A 20,410-nucleotide genomic window follows, 5' to 3' on the forward strand; every position below is an offset into this window, starting at 1 on the left:
ATGATATTTACTGAAATGAGATGACATTTGATAAATGATTATTCTGAATTGAGTTACAAGTCTGGTAATGCCTCTTAACCTATTCCGGTGACGGTTATGAGTTAGGGCTGTTACATTTGTTAGTATTAGAGCTACGGTTTAGTCAATTCTAGGACTAACGTAGCGTTTGTGAGTCTAGCTATACATGCCATATATAAAACTGTGATAGTGTGATGGCTCTTGACGTTTTCGAATGTGTTTTTATATAGTAATAGATCCCGAACGAGCTGTAGCGGATGATGTAGAAAGTAACGCACTAGCTCTCGCTCAAAGGACAGCGCCTACTGAATCTAGACCCGTGACAAGTAATCATGGGGGTGAGGCTAAAGAATCCTTCTTTTAGATATTGAACGAGTGTTCACACAGTACATTCGTACAAACCCAAATGTTCAGCAACCTCCACCCCCGCCTGTTCCCCAACCAATCTCTATAGTTCCTCAAGGTATTGATATTCTACGATTAAATAAACCACCTATTGATAAGATACAGAAACAAATAACTGAGGAATTCAGAGATATTGTTAGTGAGGATCCTGAGAGGGCTGAGTTTTGGCTTGAGAACACGATTTGGGTATTCGACGAATTATCCTGTACACCTAAAGAATGTCTAAAATGTATAGTATCACTGTTTAGAGACACTGTGTATCAATGGTGGAATGCATTGATATCTGTAGTTCCACAAGAAAGAGTCACTTAGGATTTCTTTCAAGTTGAATTTAGAAAGAAATACATCAGCCAAAGATTCATCGATCAAAAAAGAAAAGAATTCATTGAATTGATGTAGGGTTGTATGTCAGTTACAGAATATGAAAGAGAGTTTGTACGACTCAACAAATATGCCCATGAATGCGTCTCTTTTGAAGCTATAATGTGTAAAAGATACGAGGATGGATTGAATGAAGAAATCAGAGTGTTAGTTGGAATTCTTGAGCTGAAAGAGTTTGTTGTTTTGTTTGATGAGTTTGTAAAGCCGAAGAGCTTTGCAAAGAGAAAAGAAAAGTTGATGTTGTGGCTAGAGATTCTAGAAAGAGATTTGCAGACAAATCACATCAGTCGGCATTAAAGAAATTTAGAGACTATCATCCTCGTTCTACTGCTTCTACAGGAATTTCGATCAGAGATAGAAATGCAAGACATTTTAGTTCTAAACCTCAGGTGACATCTGTTACTAGTGTAGGAAGTGTTAGAAAAGTTGGGCCTGAATGTAAACACTGTAATAAGAAACATTATGGTGAATGTAGATTAGTGAGCAGAGCTTACTTTACATGTGGATAGCTTGATCATTATCTCCGAGACTGTCCAAAAAAGTTTACAGTTGATAGAGATCAACCAGTGAAAGTGAGTAACACGGCTTCTAGAGGGAGACCACCCTGAAATACTGTAAATATGAGTGGTAACCGAGGTGCTACAAGAGATTCGACTGTGAGATCTGAGGCACGAGCACCTGCCAGAGCTTATGTTATACATGCACGAGAGGAGGCATCATCGCTAGACATTATTACTGGTACTTTTACTCTTTTTGATACTGATATAGTTGCATTGATAGATCCTAGATCAACCCACCTTATATCTGTATGAATTTAGTGTTTACAAAGAGTTTACATGAGTCTACAGAATTTGTAATTAAAGTATCGAACCCCTTTGGCAAATTTGTTTTTTTTTATAAAATTTGTAAGAATTGTCCTCTGATGACTCGAGGTTACTATTTTTGGGCTGACTTGATGCTTTTACCATTTGATAAGTTTGATGTGAGTTTGGGTATGGAATGGCTGGCTATGCATGATGCAGTTGTGAATTGTAGATAGAAGACTATCGAATTGAAATGTCAAAATGGTGAGATTCTTTGGATTAAGTCTGATGATTCGAATGAATTACCTATCGTGATATCATCAGTGTTAGCTCAGAAATATTTGAAAAAGGGTTATAATGCATATCTTGCATATGTATTGGATACAAAAGTGTCTGAATCAAAGATTGAATCAGTATCTATTGTTTGTGAGTTTTCGGATGTATTTCCAAAAGAATTACCAAGTTTGCCTCCAATTAGAGAAGTTGAATTTGGTATTGAATTAGTACCGAAACAATGCCGATATCATAGTTCTATACAGAACGGCTCCAACGAAATTAAAAGAGTTGAAAGGTCAACTACAAGAGTTGTCAGATAGAGGTTTTGTACAACTGAGTTATTCTCCCTGGGGTGCACCGGTATTGTTTGTGAAAAAGAAAGATGGAACGATGAGAATGTGTATCGACTAAAGACAATTGAATAAAGTGACTATAAAGAACAAATACCTTCTATAGTGGATTAATGATTTATTTGATTAGTTGAAAGGGGCTACAGCGTTTTCAAAGATTGATTTGAGATTAGGTTACTATCAGTTGCGAGTCAAAGAGTCAGATGTGTTGAAAACCGTATTCAGAACAAGGTATGGACATTATGAATTCCTTGTTATGCCCTTCAGTTTAACTAATGCTCCTGCCATTTTTATGGACTTGATGAACCGGATATTCAGACCGTATTTAGGTAGATTTGTTGTTGTATTCATAGACAACATTCTGATCTATTCACTAAATGAATCTGAACATGCTAAGCACTTGAGCATTGTGTTACAAACTCTATGTGATAAATAGTTATTTGCAAAGTTCAGTAAATGTGAGTTTTGCCTCAAAGAGGTTGGATTTCTGGGGCACATTGTTTCAGCTGACGGTATTAGAGTTGATCCGAGCAAGATTTTTGCTATTGTTGATTGGAAACCTCCGAGAAGTGTATCTGAAGTCTGTAGTTTCCTGGGCTTAGTGGGCTATTGTTGAAGATTTGTGAAAGGATTCTCGATGATTGCGACACCGATGACATGACTGTTACAAAAAGACATGAAGTTTGATTGGTTAGAAAAATGTCAACAGAGTTTTAAATAATTGAAAGTACTATTAACTGAAGCACCAGTATTGGTTCAACCGGAATCGGGGAAAGAATTTGTGATTTATAGCTACGCGTAATTAAATGGTCTAGGATGTGTTTTGATGCAAAATGGAAAAGTTATAGCTTATGCTTCTTGATAGTTGAAACCGCACGAAAAGAACTATCCGACGTATGATTTAGAGTTGGCTGCAATAGTATTTGCATTGAAGATTTGGCAACACTATTTATACGATGAAAAATGCAACATTTATACAGATCACACGAGCTTGAAATATCTGATGACACAGAAAGATTTGAATTTGTGACAACAAAGATGGCTCGAGTTATTGAAAGATTATGACTTTGTGATTGATTATCATCCGAGAAAAGCTAATGTTGTTGCTGATGCTCTAAGTCGAAAATCTTTATTTGCATTACGAGCAATGAACACCCAGTTGATGATTTGTGATGACAGGTCTATTTTAGCCGAATTAAAAGCTAAACCGATATTTCTTCAGCAAATCTGTGAAGCTCAGAAAGATGACAGTGATTTACAAGCTAAACGAATCCAATGTGAGTCTATTTCTGATTCAAAATTTCATGTTGGAACTGATGACTGTTTAATGTTCCGAGATAGAATTTGTATACTGAAAAATACAAAGCTTATTCAGAAAATCCTGCATGAAGCACACAGTAGTCATTTTTCTGTTCATCCGGGTAGTACCAAGATGTATAATGATTTGAAAAAAATGTATTGGTAGTCAGGTATTACATGGGATATCTCAAAGTTTGTATCAAAATGTTTAATATGTCAGCAAGTCAAAGCTGAACATCAAATACCATCGGGTTTACTACAGCCTGTAATGATTCCTCAGTTGAAATGGGACAAAATTTCAATGGATTTTGTATCGAGATTGCCTCTAACTCTAAAAAATAGAGACGCTATCTGGGTTGTTATTGATCAACTAACTAAGTCTACTCATTTCATACCGATATGTACAGATTACTCACTTGGCAGATTAGTTGAATTGTACATTTCTGAAGTTGTTTGGTTACACAGGTGCCGTTATCTATTATTTCTGATAGAGATCCGAGATTTACGTCACGGTTTTGGAAGAAACTACAAGAGGATCTAGAAAGAAAGTTGAATTTCAGTACTGCTTTTCATTCTCAGACAGACGGTTAGGCTGAGAGAGTTATTCAGATTCTCGAAGACATGTTGAGATGTTGTATTTTAAAGTTTGAGGGCAGTTGGGAAAAATACTTACCATTGATTGAATTCACATACAATAACAGTTTCTAAACGAGTATAAAGATAGCACTGTATGAAGCTTTGTATGGTCGCAAATGTTGAACTCCTCTATCTTGGACTGAATTGAGTGAGAAAAAGATTCAATGGGTTGAATTAATCAGAGAAACTAAAGAAAAAGTGAAAACGGTTCGTAACAATTTAAAAGTAGCTTCAAATCTATAGAAATCCTATACAGATTTGAAACGTAGAGAGATTGAATTTCAAGTCGGAGACAGAGTGTTTCTAAAAGTGTCACCGTGGAAAAAGATTCTCCGTTTCGGACGTAAAGGAAAGTTAAGTTCGCGATTCATAGGGCCATATAAGATCGTTGAAAGAATAGGACCAGTAGCATATCGACTTGCTTTACCATCAAAATTTGAAAAGATCCATAATTTTTTTCATGTTTCTATGCTACGTCATTACAGATCTGATCCGTCACATGTGATCTCTTCGATAGGTGTTGAAATTTAACCCGATATGTCATATAGCGAATAATCAATTAAGAATTTGGTCCGTGAGATCGAAGAATTGAGAAATAAACATATAACTCTAGTGAAGGTTCTTTCGCAAAAACACGGGATTGAAGAATGCTACGTGGGAACCTGAGGAAGCTATGTGAAAACAATACCCAAACTTTTTCACCGGTAAGATTTTCGGGGACGAAAATCCCTAAGGGGGGAGAGTTGTAATAGCCCGTTTTTAGGTCAAATGCTTTTGGGACCACAAATCCAAAGTCAAAATATTTATTTTATTATTTTAATAAGGTCTACATCATGATAGATTAATTATGTGAAAGTTTCGTTAAGAAATTTTACTGTTTAAATGCTTAATTCGGTAAAAAGGATTAAATCACGTAAAGCATAAAACTTGTGTTCTATTAGTTAAAAGTGTCAAATAGCTATAGAACATTAAATTAAAGGTCCTTAAGTGATAAATAGACCATTTATGGTGGAAGATGATAGCATGGCAATTGGTGTAATTTTGAATTAATTTTAAGGTTAAAATGGTAAATGGTTAATTAAGGTTAATTATAATAAAACAAAACAATATTTCCTTCTCCATTCATCATAATCAACCGAAATTAGGGTGAACAAAACACCATTTTTGCTTTCTTCATTCGGCCAAGGTATAGTGAGCAATTAAGGTACGGTTTTTGATCCATTTTTAATGATTTCTACGTTTTTGAGCTCGTTGTAGCTTAATCTAGCTAGCCCGTACCCTTGTTTTTGAAACTGTTATAGATTTTAAATGATTCCATCATTGAATGATTGAGTAATTAAATGTTTACTAATAGATTATGAAGGTTTAATGATAGATATATAAGTTTTGTTAAGTGATTTTTGACAAAAATGTCAATTAGGGATTAAATTGAGATAATGCGAAATGTTGTGGTTAAAAGTGTGAAATAATGAAAGCTATGGGCTGGTAGGAGTTTCATTAAAATTTGGCTATCATGGGTTGTGGTCTAATTATGCAATTTTTCATTTTTATGTGTTAAGGACTAAATTGCAAAATAGTCAAAAGTCTAGGGAAAATATTGTAAATTAGCCAAAATGAACATTTTAGGCTAATTTGAATTGAATGAAAGTTTGAATGAGTTAATTTGATATTACATAGATCAAGATAAGCAAATACCGGAACTAGATTGAGGAAAACGAAAAGGGGACAAATAGTCGATAGTTTTATCTGAGTGTAACACCGCAAACCCAACCTGGAAGTTTGGCTCGAATCTGGCATGTCACATTGAAGTGTTTTTCAAAAACCATGTTTCTACTAAAAACCCTTCTTAATAATTAAAAACTTATACCCTTTTTAAACCTTGTTAGAAACCTCAGCTGAATAACATTCTTAACAACTTTGTGAAAATCTTGGCGATTCGGGCTTTGATTTAAAAATAATTGCGGATACGTGATGTTTTGAACAACAGTAGTTGCTTTGGAAAACCGTGTTCTAAGACTAGCAATTATAAGAACAATAAGTAAAATTTCAAATTTGAAATCTAGAAAATTACAACAACTTTACTACAACCCACATAAAACATTTAAAAGTAATAATCAAAACTATAAAATAAACAAGGTGTGTGGCTTCCTCCGAGCCCCTCGCAGCTCCGATCCGTCTAAGGTGGAAATTACGAAAGGTTAATACACGAGGTGAGTTTACGAAAACTCGATGTGAAATCCCCTACTATAAAAAGGAACAATCGGTCATATAAAAGAATTAAAAGTCCGCCCCACCTTACTTACGATTTAGATCAATTGGGCCTTAGCCCACTATAACAGATACAGATGGGCTTTAACCCATTACGAATAAGAAACATTATCGAACTAGAATCGAATCGAATCGAATCGATGTCGCTTAACGTAATCAAAATCAAAATGTGAATGCAATCCCAACCCAATCCAAATAGTATACACCCCTGTACCAACCCTACACTCCATGTGGGAATAATTTGAACCCACCCAAATTTACACTCCACAGCTTGCAAAGATTGTCGCTCGATTATCGATAAGTTGAGGCAAAGCCTCCAGTATGTGGGCAAGCCACTTTCAGTACTTCCTCCATCAATATAACCCATAACCCATGCAACAGATATAAATGTCATGGCATACAACATACAGAATCAGAATATCATGTTCATATTTGAATCAAACAATCACAGTCAAGTCATTCATATCACCAACATTTATTCGCAATCAAATCCGTCAACCACACAGTCCAAGTCAATCACTTGCCCACAAGGGCAAAACAGTCAATTAACACCTAGGGGCAAAATGGTAATTTTACCCCACAAGGGTATCTCGGTAATTCTACCCTACAGGGGTATTTCGGTAATTCTACCCTACAGGCGTATTTTAGTAACTCTACCCTACAAGGGTATTTTGGTAATTCTACCCTACAGGGGTATTTCGATAATTTCACAAATCAGGGGTATTTTGGTAATTTTACAAACCAGGGGTATTTTGGTAATTTTATTGATCGAGGGTATTTTGGTAATTTTGTAAACCAAGGGTATTTCAGTAATTTTATAAATCGATGGTAAAATGGTAATTCTGTAAATCGAGGGTAAAATGGTAATTCTATCTTATTTCGGTAATTTTACAAATCGAGGATATTTGGGTAATTTTATAAATCGGGGGTACTTTGGTAATTTTACAAGTCGAGGGTATTTCAGTAATTTGGTAAACTAAAGTATTCTAAACAGGGATAACAATACGAATGGGCCTAAAGCCCTTCTTGGCCCAAATGGGCCCACACGCTTGTGTAGCCCTTTTTAGCCCAAATCTAGCCACAGATATGAGATTCACCTAGCCTAGCCCAATATTTACTACACAATCAAACAACTTATCCAATTGGGCCCGTAGGCCCATTGGGACCACATAACCTCTTTTTCGCCCATCGCGCCCAAGTAGCCATCCTACAACTAGAGTAGTGAGAAATACACACGATTGGAGATCGGAGTTAATCCACGCTCGAGCACTCTTAGCCGCACCCAACCCAACCGAGCACGCCACAAAGCGAAAGGATCACCAAGAAGGGTACCTTTACTCTCCTCATGGTTCTCTCTATTTAAAGCCAGCTTCGCATCCACTCTTATATTAGCTTCCCGATGTGGGATCCCTTCATCATCAGAGTTTAAATTCAACACCAACTCTTGCCGCCCCCTGTTAGCAAAATAAATGCTCTTTGCTTGCCATGGGATTCAAACCCATGCCTCCCCTTAAATGCTCCATACGCTACTTGCCACTAAGCTACAAGGCTTTTTGTGTCACAATTTCTCCAACAATATTCTTAAGGCCTACCTACTACACCCAGGGTTTGATTCACCTTAAACCAAAATTTTTGCTAGAGTCCAGGTTTGAACCCAGGACTTCTCCAACACTTCTCAACACACTTAACCACTAAAACAAGCCTTCAACTACGAAATTTTCACGAACAACAGAATATTATAAGCTACCTTCAACTGCTCCCATGCTCAAGGCCCAAAACTTCTGGGCCCAAATTCAGGGTGTTACACTGAGGATACGAGGTAAGTTCGTATAATAAGAATCGAACTTTTATATACTTGTAATTATTGAAATGAATGTATATAATGGAAATACTTGAAGTATGAATGCCTTATTGATGTAATTTATTTGTTACTAAGCCCTGTTTGAATTGTATGAATTCATAGGATACAGGTGACATGTTACTGGGGTTACCGTTTTGGTCGAGCTCCTGCATTTGTTACGGACTCACCATAGCTCGTATGAGCTTACTGATATATCAGCTCATAAGAGCTTACTATTATCAACTCATTGGAGCTTACCGTTTCAACTCGTATGAGCTTACTGTTCAGCTCAATAGAGCTTACCGCTTCAGCTCAATAGAGCTTACTATTCATTAGCTTGAGAGGAGCTTACCGATCATGGCTCGAAAGTGTATAAACGATAATGAATTGACGAATTACTGATATTATTCACCCAAGTATCCTTTGAATTTCTAATAGGTTCAACGGGCACAAATAATGTTATAGGGATGAGTTAATTGACGGATTACTGATATTATTTACCCCAGTATCCTTTGAATTTCTAATAGGTTCAACGGCACAAATAATGTTATACGGATGAGTTACGGTTTATAAATGTTGTTAATGTTATATATGATATATGAATTTCGGAATGATTCAAAGCATTGCATTAATGGATGGTTTCATGTAATTTTACAATATGTGATGAATACTTGTGATTAGGTGTTTGTTAATTGAATTGGTTGGACTTTAAGTATTGCTTTGATTTTGTATAAATGGTAAGTTTAATTCTGAATTATATAGGCTTACTAAGCTATAAACCTTACTCTATTTCTTTTTCTATGTTTTATAGAGGCTAATTAGCTCGCTCGTTTCAAACAAGTCAGAGTTGCACATCACACTATCCAATTTCTCATTGGTACTTTTGATCTTGTGAAAATTTGTAAATATGGCATGTATAGGCTAGTTTAAAAGATGTTAGTTATATTACTTGATATCATGATTTTGGTATGTTTTTTGTGTATATGCTAAGCCATGTGATTTGGCTTATTTTGGTACTATGTTTTGGTTGAGTTAAATGTTCAGTTATGGTATGTTTTGGCAAGGTAATGATGGAATGAAATTATGCAAGTGAAGACTTGATATGTAGTTGTTAAATAGATGGATTATGTATAATATTAAATAGGTACTTGGGTATGTAATTTTTGGGTTTTGATATGGCTAATAATGTGTATTGAAATGGTTATCTTGGCTGCCTATTGAGTTGTAAAAATGTGGTCATTTATGCTTGTGAATGTTTGTGTTTATAGGGTGCCAAAATGGCTTTACAAATGGCCTATTTTTGTCCACACAGGCAGAGACACGAGCGTGTGTCTCAGGCGTGTGTGACATACGGTCATGCTGTACGGCCGTGTGTCTCCTGAGGTACCCTTTCGAATTAAGTCAGTATACCCTACAGTTTTGGCACGGCTTGATACACGAGCGTGTGTGGCCATTTCGAAGGGCACACGGGCTAGACACACAGGCGTGTGGTTGGCCGTGTGACCCAAGTCAGTATCCTTTCCAATTTTCACACGGTGTGTGGCACATAGGCGTGTCCTCAGCCATGTGACACAAGTCAGTATGTATGCCCTGTTTCCACACGGTCTAAGACACAGGCGTGTCTATTAGCCGTGTGAGGCACACGACCTGCTCACACAGGCATGTGACACTTGAAATGTTGAAATTTTTCTATGTTTCCAAAATTTTTATATGTTACCGATTTAGTCCTAAATGCATGATTTAAACTTTGTATGCCCGATTTAAGTACATATTGAATGTGAATGAACGATACCTAGAGAAATGAGATGACATTTGATAAATGATTATTCAGAATTGAGTTACAAGTCCAATAATGCCTCTTAACCTATTCTAACGACGGTTACAGGTTAGGGGTGTTACAGAGTATCCATCAAGAAAACGTTAATAGTCTCACCCTGCGAGTCTATCCAGCATTTAGTCCAAAAACAGCAAAGGAAACTGATCTTTCCTAGTCGCCTTGTTCAACTTCTGGTAATCGATCCAAATTCTCCTTCTCGTAATCATTCTAGTCGGTATCAACTTGTTATTCTCATTCTCAACTACAGTAATACCTCCTTTCTTTGGCACGCACTGGATTGGACTTACCCATGAACTGTCTAAGATAGAGTAAATTATACCCGCATCTAACCACTTGATAATTTCTTTCTTTACCACGTCCTTCATGATGGGGTTCAGTCTTTGTTGTCCATCAATCGTCTATTTCTCTCCATCTTCCAAGATGATCTTGTGCATTCATACAGATAGACTAATGCCACAAATATCAGCTATGGTCCATCCTATAGCCTTCTTAAATTGTTTCAATACTAGGATGAGTTTCTCTTCTTGCTCAACGGTTAGTTTCACTGAAACAATCACAGGCAAAGTAGAAGCATTACCTAAATAAACATATTTTAAATGTGAGGTAAGTACCTTCAGTTCTAATTTAGGTGGCTCTTCGATTGATGCTTTTGGTTGGGCATAATCCCTGTTCTCTAATTCCAAAGATTCAAAACGGGATTGTGGATTAAATCCCCTTTGATTAGCTTCTAGCAAAGATAAGTATTCATCCTCCTCTTCATCATTTAGAGGATCTGATGTCAAAATTTGTTCCAATGGGTCCTTAACACAATTGAGTTCCTTTTCCATGATTAATTCCTCTAAATCAGACACTGCAGAATAATCATCAATTGTGTCAAGAAATCGCATACACTTAAAAACATTAAATGTTACTTGGTCGTACTGAACACGCATAGTAATCTCGCCCTTCTGCACATCAATAAGGGTTTTTTCAGTTGCTAGGAAAGGCCTTCCTAAGATGATTGGTACTTCTTTGTCTACTTTAAAGTCTAGAATAACAAATTCAGCAGGAAAAATAAATTTGTCTATACGTACCAATACATCTATGATTTTTCCTTCTGGATGTGCTAAAGATCGATCTACTAATTGAAGTGTAATAGTAGTAGGTCTAACTTTACCTAACCCCAACTTCCTAAATATTGACATAGGCATCAGGTTGATACTCGCATTGTGCCTTACCACAATATGTTTCTCCAATGTTGCAAGGTATGGTAAAATATCCAAGATCCTTCAACGTTGGGGGTAGTTTGTCTTGAAGATATGCGCTACATTCCTTTGTTAGGGCAACCGTATCAAATTCTCCAAGTCTTTGTTTTTTATGACAAGGTATCCTTCATGAATTTGACGTAGTTCGTCATTTTTTCAAGTGTTTCAACCAACAGGATGTTGATATGAAGTTGCTTGAGTATGTCTAGGAACTTCTTGAATTGAACTTCCTACTTCTACTTCTGAAGTTTTCAGGGTAGGGTGGTAGAGGCTTCTTTACTGGAACTGGTTGATTCATCTTCTGTGGCAATTCTTCATCTAACGAAGTTGTTAGTTTATCAGAATTAGCTGGTTTAGAAGTTACCTTATTAGATTTTGCAGATTCAGGTTCCGATGAAACTAAAATTTCAACACTCGATTGAACTTCCTTTAAGTCTTAAGCATCAGCTGGCTCCTTTTCAACTTTGACGGTGTTGGGCTCTAATGTCTTTCCGCTCCTCAATGCCAGTGCTTTATAATGCTCTTTCCCTGGATTCCTCAGATTTTGAGTTCAGTTGCAAGCTAGCCCATTTGGTTTTCTAGGTTTTTCAATGTAGTTGCTTGGCTTTGGATTAAGGCATCATTCTTGGTTGTGTATGCCTGAAACAAGTTTTCTAAGCCATTGGATGGTTCAGCTTGAGGTTGTTTCTAAACTTGTTGGGTAAAAATAGGTGGTTGGGTCGATCTAAGTTGGGCGTATGTGTTACTGGGTCCAGCCTCTTGGCTACTCTAGGAGAAATTAGGGTGGTTTCGCCACGATGGGTTATAGGAATTGGATTGTAGTCCTTGTCTTCCTCAGTTTTGGTTCTGGTTACCCATGTAATAAACGGATTCTGGGTTTGATGGACATTCTTCGAACAAATGTCCTTCCCCATGTGACAGCCCAAAATTGACCCTAGTCGGAATGTGGTTTCGGTACCACAAAACCGAGGCATAAAAATAATTTAAAATTTATTTTGATGCCTATAATATGTGTGTGCTCGTGTGTGAATTTTGAATTCTTTGATTTAGTTAATTTGATTGTGAATTGAAAGAAAAAGGACTCATGTGAAAGGATTTAAAAATATGTAGCTAATTTCAAGAGGTTAATAAAGGAATGAAGCAAAATAAATGGAGTTGCATGTCAAATACTCCATTTATTTTGAATGAGTGGCCGGCCATGTCTAGATTATGGGCAAGGGGACATGTTTCCAACATGTTTAGTTAGTGCATTATGTAGAAAGAATTAAGAAATGAAAAAAAAAAATGAGCATGGATGCCCCCTTGGTGCCGTAGCTAGAGAGAAAGAAAGAAAAAAAAAGTTGTCATTCATCCTTTCTTTGAGCAAAGACTAAGAAAGAAAAACAAAAAATTGTTCATCTTTTCCCCTCCTTCCTTTGGCCGAAATTCCTAAGAGGAAGAAGAGATTTTTGCTTCATTTTCTTTGTTTAGAAGAGATCTAGAAGGAGATTTGGCTAAACTTGCATCAAGATTAAGCTCAAGAGCAAAGGGGAGCTAAATCCGATAAAGGGAAGGAAAAAGTAGTTGAATAGCCGTCGAAATCGCTCGACAACATCCGAGGTAAGTCTTGAGTGATGACCCTACTTGAATTATATCAAAATTATGCTCCTTGTTTGTGTGGCCATTGAGCGAAATAGTAAAGGTTGATAAATATTTTGTGTTAGAGCTTTAGTAACGAAAATGAACTATGGACGTGTCTTGAATATTGATATATGTGTAAGTGAACATTGGAAATATATCCGGGCTAAGACCAAGGCATTCGTCTGAAGTTGATATATCCGGCTAAGACCAAGGCATTCGTGCGAGTTGATATATCCGGCTAAGACCAAGGCATTCGTGCGAGTTGATATATCCGGCTAAGACCAAGGCATTCGTATGCGAGTTGATATATCCGGGCTAAGACCAAGGCCTTTGTGCAAGTCACCAAATCCGGTTATGACCAAGGCAATCGTCTTGATCGCTATATCCGGTTAAATCCGAAAGTATGTGATTCGAAGTGAGCAATCTTGCTGTGAAAATTTCAGCTTATACACTTGTGAAAATTCCAGCAATGAGGTATGTTTGTATGTGCTTGTACTAATTGAATTCTTACAAGTAAGTATCGCTAGGTTGATAAACGAGCTACCGCCTTGGGCTAAGTTGTTCTTTTGTGTATGAACCTAAGGGTCGGTGATGTGAAATAAGTATGAGTATGGGAATGTGAATTAGTAAAGTGGTTTAATTAGCCATGTGAATAAAATACCTTAGTCAAAGCTGATTTCATTGCTTGAGACTTACTAAGCATTAAAATGCTTACCCGTTGCTTTGGCTCTCTGTTTTATAGGTTTCGCTCGTTAGCTATCGGATTCGGGATCAAAGCGATCGAAGTCATCCACACTATTGAAGCCCCATTTTGGTACAAATTTTGGTTGAACTTTGAAATGGCATGTATAGGACCATCCTTTGTTGAAGGTCATGTACCTTCGGTTTGTGTAAACTTGGATAGCCATGCGAAAATGGCTTATATCGTTTTAGCATAGAACTATAATCGTTTGTATGTTGACCCTTATGAGGTATGGAATTATTTTGAAACGATTAGCCATTGGAATGGTTAATCATGATCACACTTTGTGCTATGTATGTAAAAAGGGCCAATTGAATCATGGAAAGTATGAAATAGGTAAAGCCTACTAAAGGCAGATGCTGACAGCAGCAGTGACGTGGATGTGAAAAATCACTAAAAATAGTAGGAATGGTATTAAATAGCAAATAAATTATGTAAGTGTACCTTGATGAATCTACTTTCATATGGAAGAAACGAAATGGTCATATGAGTTATAAGTTAACAGATTTTAAAGTTCTTGTGGAATAGGGCCAGAACGGTTTCTGGATCCCCTGTTCCAACTTTGGAAAATCATTGTAAATTAACCAGAGATAATTAGGAGTCATTCCATATATGTGTAGATTCCTCTCTGAGTCTAGTTTCTACAGAAACAAACGGCATTAGTATTGAAGCCCTGTACAAGGAGATATCCAATTCGTAACGCACAAAGGTCAGTGTAGTCAATCCCTACAACAGGCGAGACTTTAACTAATAAACTGTACTAATTGGCTCGACCAAAATTCTAGAAAAAATATGTAGATGGACATATGAGTCTAGTTTCAGGAAAAATTTACGGAACTGATTTTCGAGTTGTAAAACTCAAGTTATGAATTTTGGAGCGACTAGTACTCAGATTGGCAGCTTGTCTGAAAATTGTCAATAAGTGGGTTGAAGTTCATTAACACCTCGCGTTCGACTCGTGACGGTCTCGGGTTCGGGTGTTACAATTTTATTGGTATCAGAGCTACGGTTTAGTCGATTCTAGGACTACCGTAATGCGTTTGGGTCTAGCTATACATGCCATTTTATGTGATTATATGATAGTGTGGTGATTTACGACGTTTGAACTTGTGTTTATTTATAGTAATGGATCCCGATCCCAACCGAGCGATAGTGATGATGTGGAGAGTGTGGCGCCTGCCCCAAGACAAGGGACAGCGCCGGGACTCTCAACCTGTTGCTAGCAATCCGAATGACGAGGCTAGACAAGCCTTTTATAGCGTGATGAATGATTGGTTCAACCAATACATTCGAACTAATACTACTGTTCCACAACCTCCATTCCCAACAAACACACCCCGCACCTACAATGCCCCGGTAATTGACCAAATAAGGTCGAATAAGCCCCAGTTGATAGAATCCAAAAACATGGGGCTACTGAATTTAAAGCTACGGATAGTGATGATGCCGAGCAAGTCGAATTTTGGTTGGACAACACGATCCGCATTTTCGATGAGCTATCTTGTACACCGATGAATGCCTAAAGTGTACCATCTCCTTGCTACGTGATTACGCCTACTATTGGTGGAGTACTCGACTTGTTGTGCCCGCATGAACAAGTAACTTGGGAGTTCTTTCAAACCGAATTTGGAAAAAGTATATCGATCGAGATTTATGGACCAAAAGCGAAAGGAATTTCTCGAACTTAAACAAGGTTCCATGTCGGTTACCGACTATGAACGAAAATTCGTGAGGCTTAGCCAGACGCTGAGAATGCATTTCTTCGAAGTCGTGATGTGTAAACGCTCAAGATGGGTGAATGATGAGATAAAGTCTGTATGTTGGCATTTTGGAAATCCGAGAGTTTGTGACTCTCGTCGAGCGAGCGTGCAAAGCCGAGGAGCTTAGTATGGAGAAAAGGAAAGCGGAAGCGGGAGCAAGGGAGTTTCGTAAGAGGTATTCGGGGAAGCCCTTCCAACAGTCATCAAAGAAACTTAGAGATGGCTTAGGCCGATCTAGAGACACTTCGGGCTTTTCTAGACGAGATCGCGATCGACCCCTGTGACCACACGAATCACTTGATCGCCATGAGTGGGAATGATCGACGAGAGAGGACGGAGTGCCGTATTGTGGCAAATGGCATTTTGAAGTCGTAGATTCCGTGACCGCTCCTGTTACAAGTGTGGATCAGTTGACCACTTCATTAAAGATTGCCCGAGGTTGTCTGAACAGAATGTAGATCGGAGTGGGAAACCGGGTACTACCACTGCTCGAGGTAGACCATCTGGAAATACGGGCAAGGCTAGTGGTGGTCAGAGAGGATCTAGAGATCTTGCGACCAGATCCGAGGCTCGCGCTCCAGCTAGGACTTATGCTATCTGCAGCGAGGATGCCTCCTCGCCGGATGTTATTACTGGTACTTTCACTCTCTTTGATACTAATGTGATTGCTTTGATTGACCTGGTTCTACTCATTCTTATATATCTGAAACATTAGCATCCAAGAAGACTTTATCTATTGAGTCTCTTGAGTTCGTAATTCGGTGTCAAATCCTTTGGGTCGTTATGTCTTTGTCGACGAGTGTGTAAGAAATGCCCCTAGTAATTGAGGTACTGCTTTTCCGCGGACTTGATGCTTTTGCCGTTCGATGAATTTGATGTTATTCTTGGGTTGGATTGGTTGACCGTGCATGATGCGGTTGTGAATTGCAAAAGCAAGACTATTGATTTGAGATGCATAAACAACGAGATGATCCGAGTTGAGTCTACGAACTTGAAGGGTTGCCACCGTAATATCATCAATGTTGGCCCGAAATATGTAAGAAAAGGGTGTGAAGCATACCTTGCGTATGTACTTGATGATAAGGAGTTAGGAATAGAACCCAAATCATGTGCGGTGGTTTGTGAATACCGGACGTTTTCCCAAGAATTGCGGGTTTGCCACTGTTCGGAGATAGAGTTTGGCATTGAGCTTGTACAGGACCACACCGATTTCGATAGCTCCATATCGTATGGCACCAACGGAATTAAAGGAGTTGAAAGCTCGGTTGCAAGAGTTGATGGATAGAGGTTTTGCTCGCCGAGTTTTTCACCTTGGGTGCACCGGTGTTGTTTGTGAAAAGAAGGACGGAACCATGAGGTTGTGCATCGACTATCGTCGACTTAATAAAGTGACAATAAAGAACAAGTATCCGTTACCACGTATCGATGATTTGTTCGATCAATGAAGGAGCCTCGGTGTTCTCAAAATAGATTTGAGATCGGGCTATTATCGATTCTTGAATCCGAGATTCGGACATACCCAAAACCGCCTTGAGCGAGATATGGTCACTACGAGTTCTTAGTGATGCCGTTGGGCTCACTAATGCCCTGCGGTATTTATGGATTTGATGAATCGGATCTTGGATCATATTTGGATCGGTTCGTAGTTGTGTTCATCGGCGACATCTTGGTCTATTCAAGAGATGAGACCAAACATGCGGAGCACACGAGATTAATGTTGCAAATTTTACGGGATAAGCGGTTATATGCTAAGTTTAGCAAGTGTGAGTTCGGTTAAGAGAGGTTAGCTTCTTGGGTCACGTGGTATCTGATCGGGTATTCGAGTCGACCCAAGCAAAATTTCAGCCATACTTAATCTGAAACCTCCAAGAAATATTACTTGAGGTTCGAGCTTTTTGGGACTTGCGGTTACTACCGACGGTTTGTAAAAGGATTCTCGATGATAGCCACACCCATGACGGCTTGCCGCTTCGTAAAGATGTCAAGTTTGAATGGACGGAAAAGTGTCGAAAAAGTTTTGACCAATTGAAAACTCATTTGACGGAAGCTCCAAGACTAGTACAAATTAATCGGCAAAGAGTTTGTCATCTATAGTGACGCCTCCCTACTTGGGTTAGGTTGCGTATTGATGCAAGAAGGTCGAGTTGTGGCCTATCGTCGAGACAATTAAAGCCACATGAGAAAAATTATCCGACCCATGATCTCGAATTGGTCGCCATCGTATTCGCCTTAAAGATATGGCGACATTACTTATTTGGTGAGAAGTGCCATGTGTATTCGGATCACAAAAGTCTCAAATATTTGATGACTCAAAGAGACTTAAATCTGCGACAAAGACGTTGGCTCGAAATATTAAAGGATTATGAGCTGGTCATTGACTATCACCCGGAAAGGCTAATGTGGTTGCGGATGCCTTAAGCCGAAATCACTTGTTTGCTTCTGACGATGAATGTACACTTGTCTATCCTACCCGACAATGTGTTAGTAGCGAATTAAAGGCCAAACCATTGTTGACTCATCAAATTCGTGAAGCTCGAAAAGTTGATGAGGAGTTGCGTGCAAAACGGGTTGAGTGTGTTCGAACAAGGAATCGGAGTTTCAAATTGATGATGACGATTGTTTGAGGTTCGAAGTCGTTTGTGTGTTCCAAAGAATTGAACTTATTTCGATAATTCGAGCGAAGCTCATGGTAGCCGAATGGCAATCCACCCGGAGTACGAAGATGTACAATGAGTTGAAACGTCGGTTTTGGTGGCATGGTATGAAGCGAGACATCTCCGATTTTGTTGCAAGATGTTTAATATGTCAACAAGTGAAAGCGGAGCATCAAGTGCCTTCAGGTTACTTGACCGATCACAATACCCGAGTGGAAATGGGATCGAGTCACAATGGACTTTGTGTCCGGACCGCCGTTGTCGACAAGTAAGAAGGATGCAATTTGGGTTATTATTGATAGATCGACTAAGTCGGCTCACTTTATCCTGTGCGTATGGATTTTCATTGGATAAACTAGCTGAATTGTACGCGTTTCTCAGTTGTGAGATTACACGGGTACCGATTTACATTGTGTGGGATAGAGATCCGAGGTTTACCTCGCGATTTTGGAAGAAATTACAAGAAGCATTGGGCACCAAGTTGCATTTCAGACCGCCTTTCACCCCAAACCGATGGTCAATCCGAAGCGTATAATTCGGATACTTGAGGATATGTTAAGATGTTGCATCCTCGAGTTCGATGGTTCATGGAAGCGGTACCTACCTTTGATTGAATTCGCTTACAACAATAGTTTTCAATCAAGTATTAAGATGGCGCTTTACGAGGCTTTGTACGGGCGTAAATGCCGTACACCATTGTTTTGGACCGAGCTCGGTGAGAACAAAATTTTTGGAGTGGATTTGATTAAAGATGCTTGAGCAGAAAGTAAAAGTAATCCGTGAAAATCAAGATAGCCTCCGATCGTCGAAATCGTATGCGGATTTGAAACGAAAGGACATTGAGTATCGGTGGGAGATAAAGTGTTTCTTAAAGTTTCGCGTGGAAAAAGATACTCGATTCGGTAGTAAGGGCAAGTTGAGCCGAGGTTCATCGGGCCATATGAGATATCCGGCGCGAGTCGGTCGATCGCATATCGTCGATTTTGCCCCGAACTCGAAAAGATTCACGATGTCTTTCATGTTTCGATGCTTCGACGCTATAGATCTGATCCATCGCACGTGATTAGTCCATCGAGGTTGAAATTCAAGCCAATATGAGTTATGAGGAAGAACCGATTCGTATCACGCACGTGAAGTGAAAGAGTTGCGAAACAAGCGGGTTCGCTAGTGAAAGTGTTATGGCTCAAACACGGGATAGAAGAAGCTACTTGGGAAACCGAGAACTCTATGAAAGAGCGATACCCAACCCTATTTACGGTAAGATTTTCGGGACGAAAATTTCTTAAGTAGGGAGAGTTGTGACACCCAAAATTGACCCTAGTCGGAATGTGGTTTCGGTACCACAAAACCGAGGCATAAAAATAATTTAAAATTTATTTTGATGCCTATAATATGTGTGTGCTCGTGTGTGAATTTTGAATTCTTTGATTTAGTTAATTTGATTGTGAATTGAAAGAAAAGGACTCATGTGAAAGGATTTAAAATATGTAGCTAATTTCAAGAGGTTAATAAAGGAATGAAGCAAAATAAATGGAGTTGCATGTCAAATACTCCATTTATTTTGAATGAGTGGCCTACCATGTCTAGATTATGGGCAAGGGACATGTTTCCAACATGTTTAGTTAGTGCATTATGTAGAAAGAATTAAGAAATGAAAAAAAAAATGAGCATGGATGCCCCCTTGGTGCCGTAGCTAGAGAGAAAGAAAGAAAAAAAAAGTTGTCATTCATCCTTTCTTTGAGCAAAGACTAAGAAAGAAAAACAAAAAATTGTTCATCTTTTCCCTCCTTCCTTTGGCGAAATTCCTAAGAGGAAGAAGAGATTTTTGCTTCATTTTCTTTGTTTAGAAGAGATCTAGAAGGAGATTTGGCTAAACTTGCATCAAGATTAAGCTCAAGAGCAAAGGGGAGCTAAATCCGATAAAGGGAAGGAAAAAGTAGTTGAATAGCCGTCGAAATCGCTCGACAACATCCGAGGTAAGTCTTCGAGTGATGACCCTACTTGAATTATATCAAAATTATGCTCCTTGTTTGTGTGGCCATTGAGCCGAAATAGTAAAGGTTGATAAATATTTTGTGTTAGAGCTTTAGTAACTGAAAATGAACTATGGACGTGTCTTGAATATTGATATATGTGTAAGTGAACATTGGAAATATATCCGGGCTAAGACCAAAGGCATTCGTGCGAGTTGATATATCCGGGCTAAGACCAAGGCATTCGTATGAGTTGATATATCCGGCTAAGACCAAGGCATTCGTGCGAGTTGATATATCCGGG

This window comes from Gossypium arboreum, chromosome 1 (genome assembly GCF_025698485.1).
Source record: "Gossypium arboreum isolate Shixiya-1 chromosome 1, ASM2569848v2, whole genome shotgun sequence".
In the NCBI taxonomy this organism is placed as follows: domain Eukaryota; kingdom Viridiplantae; phylum Streptophyta; class Magnoliopsida; order Malvales; family Malvaceae; genus Gossypium; species Gossypium arboreum.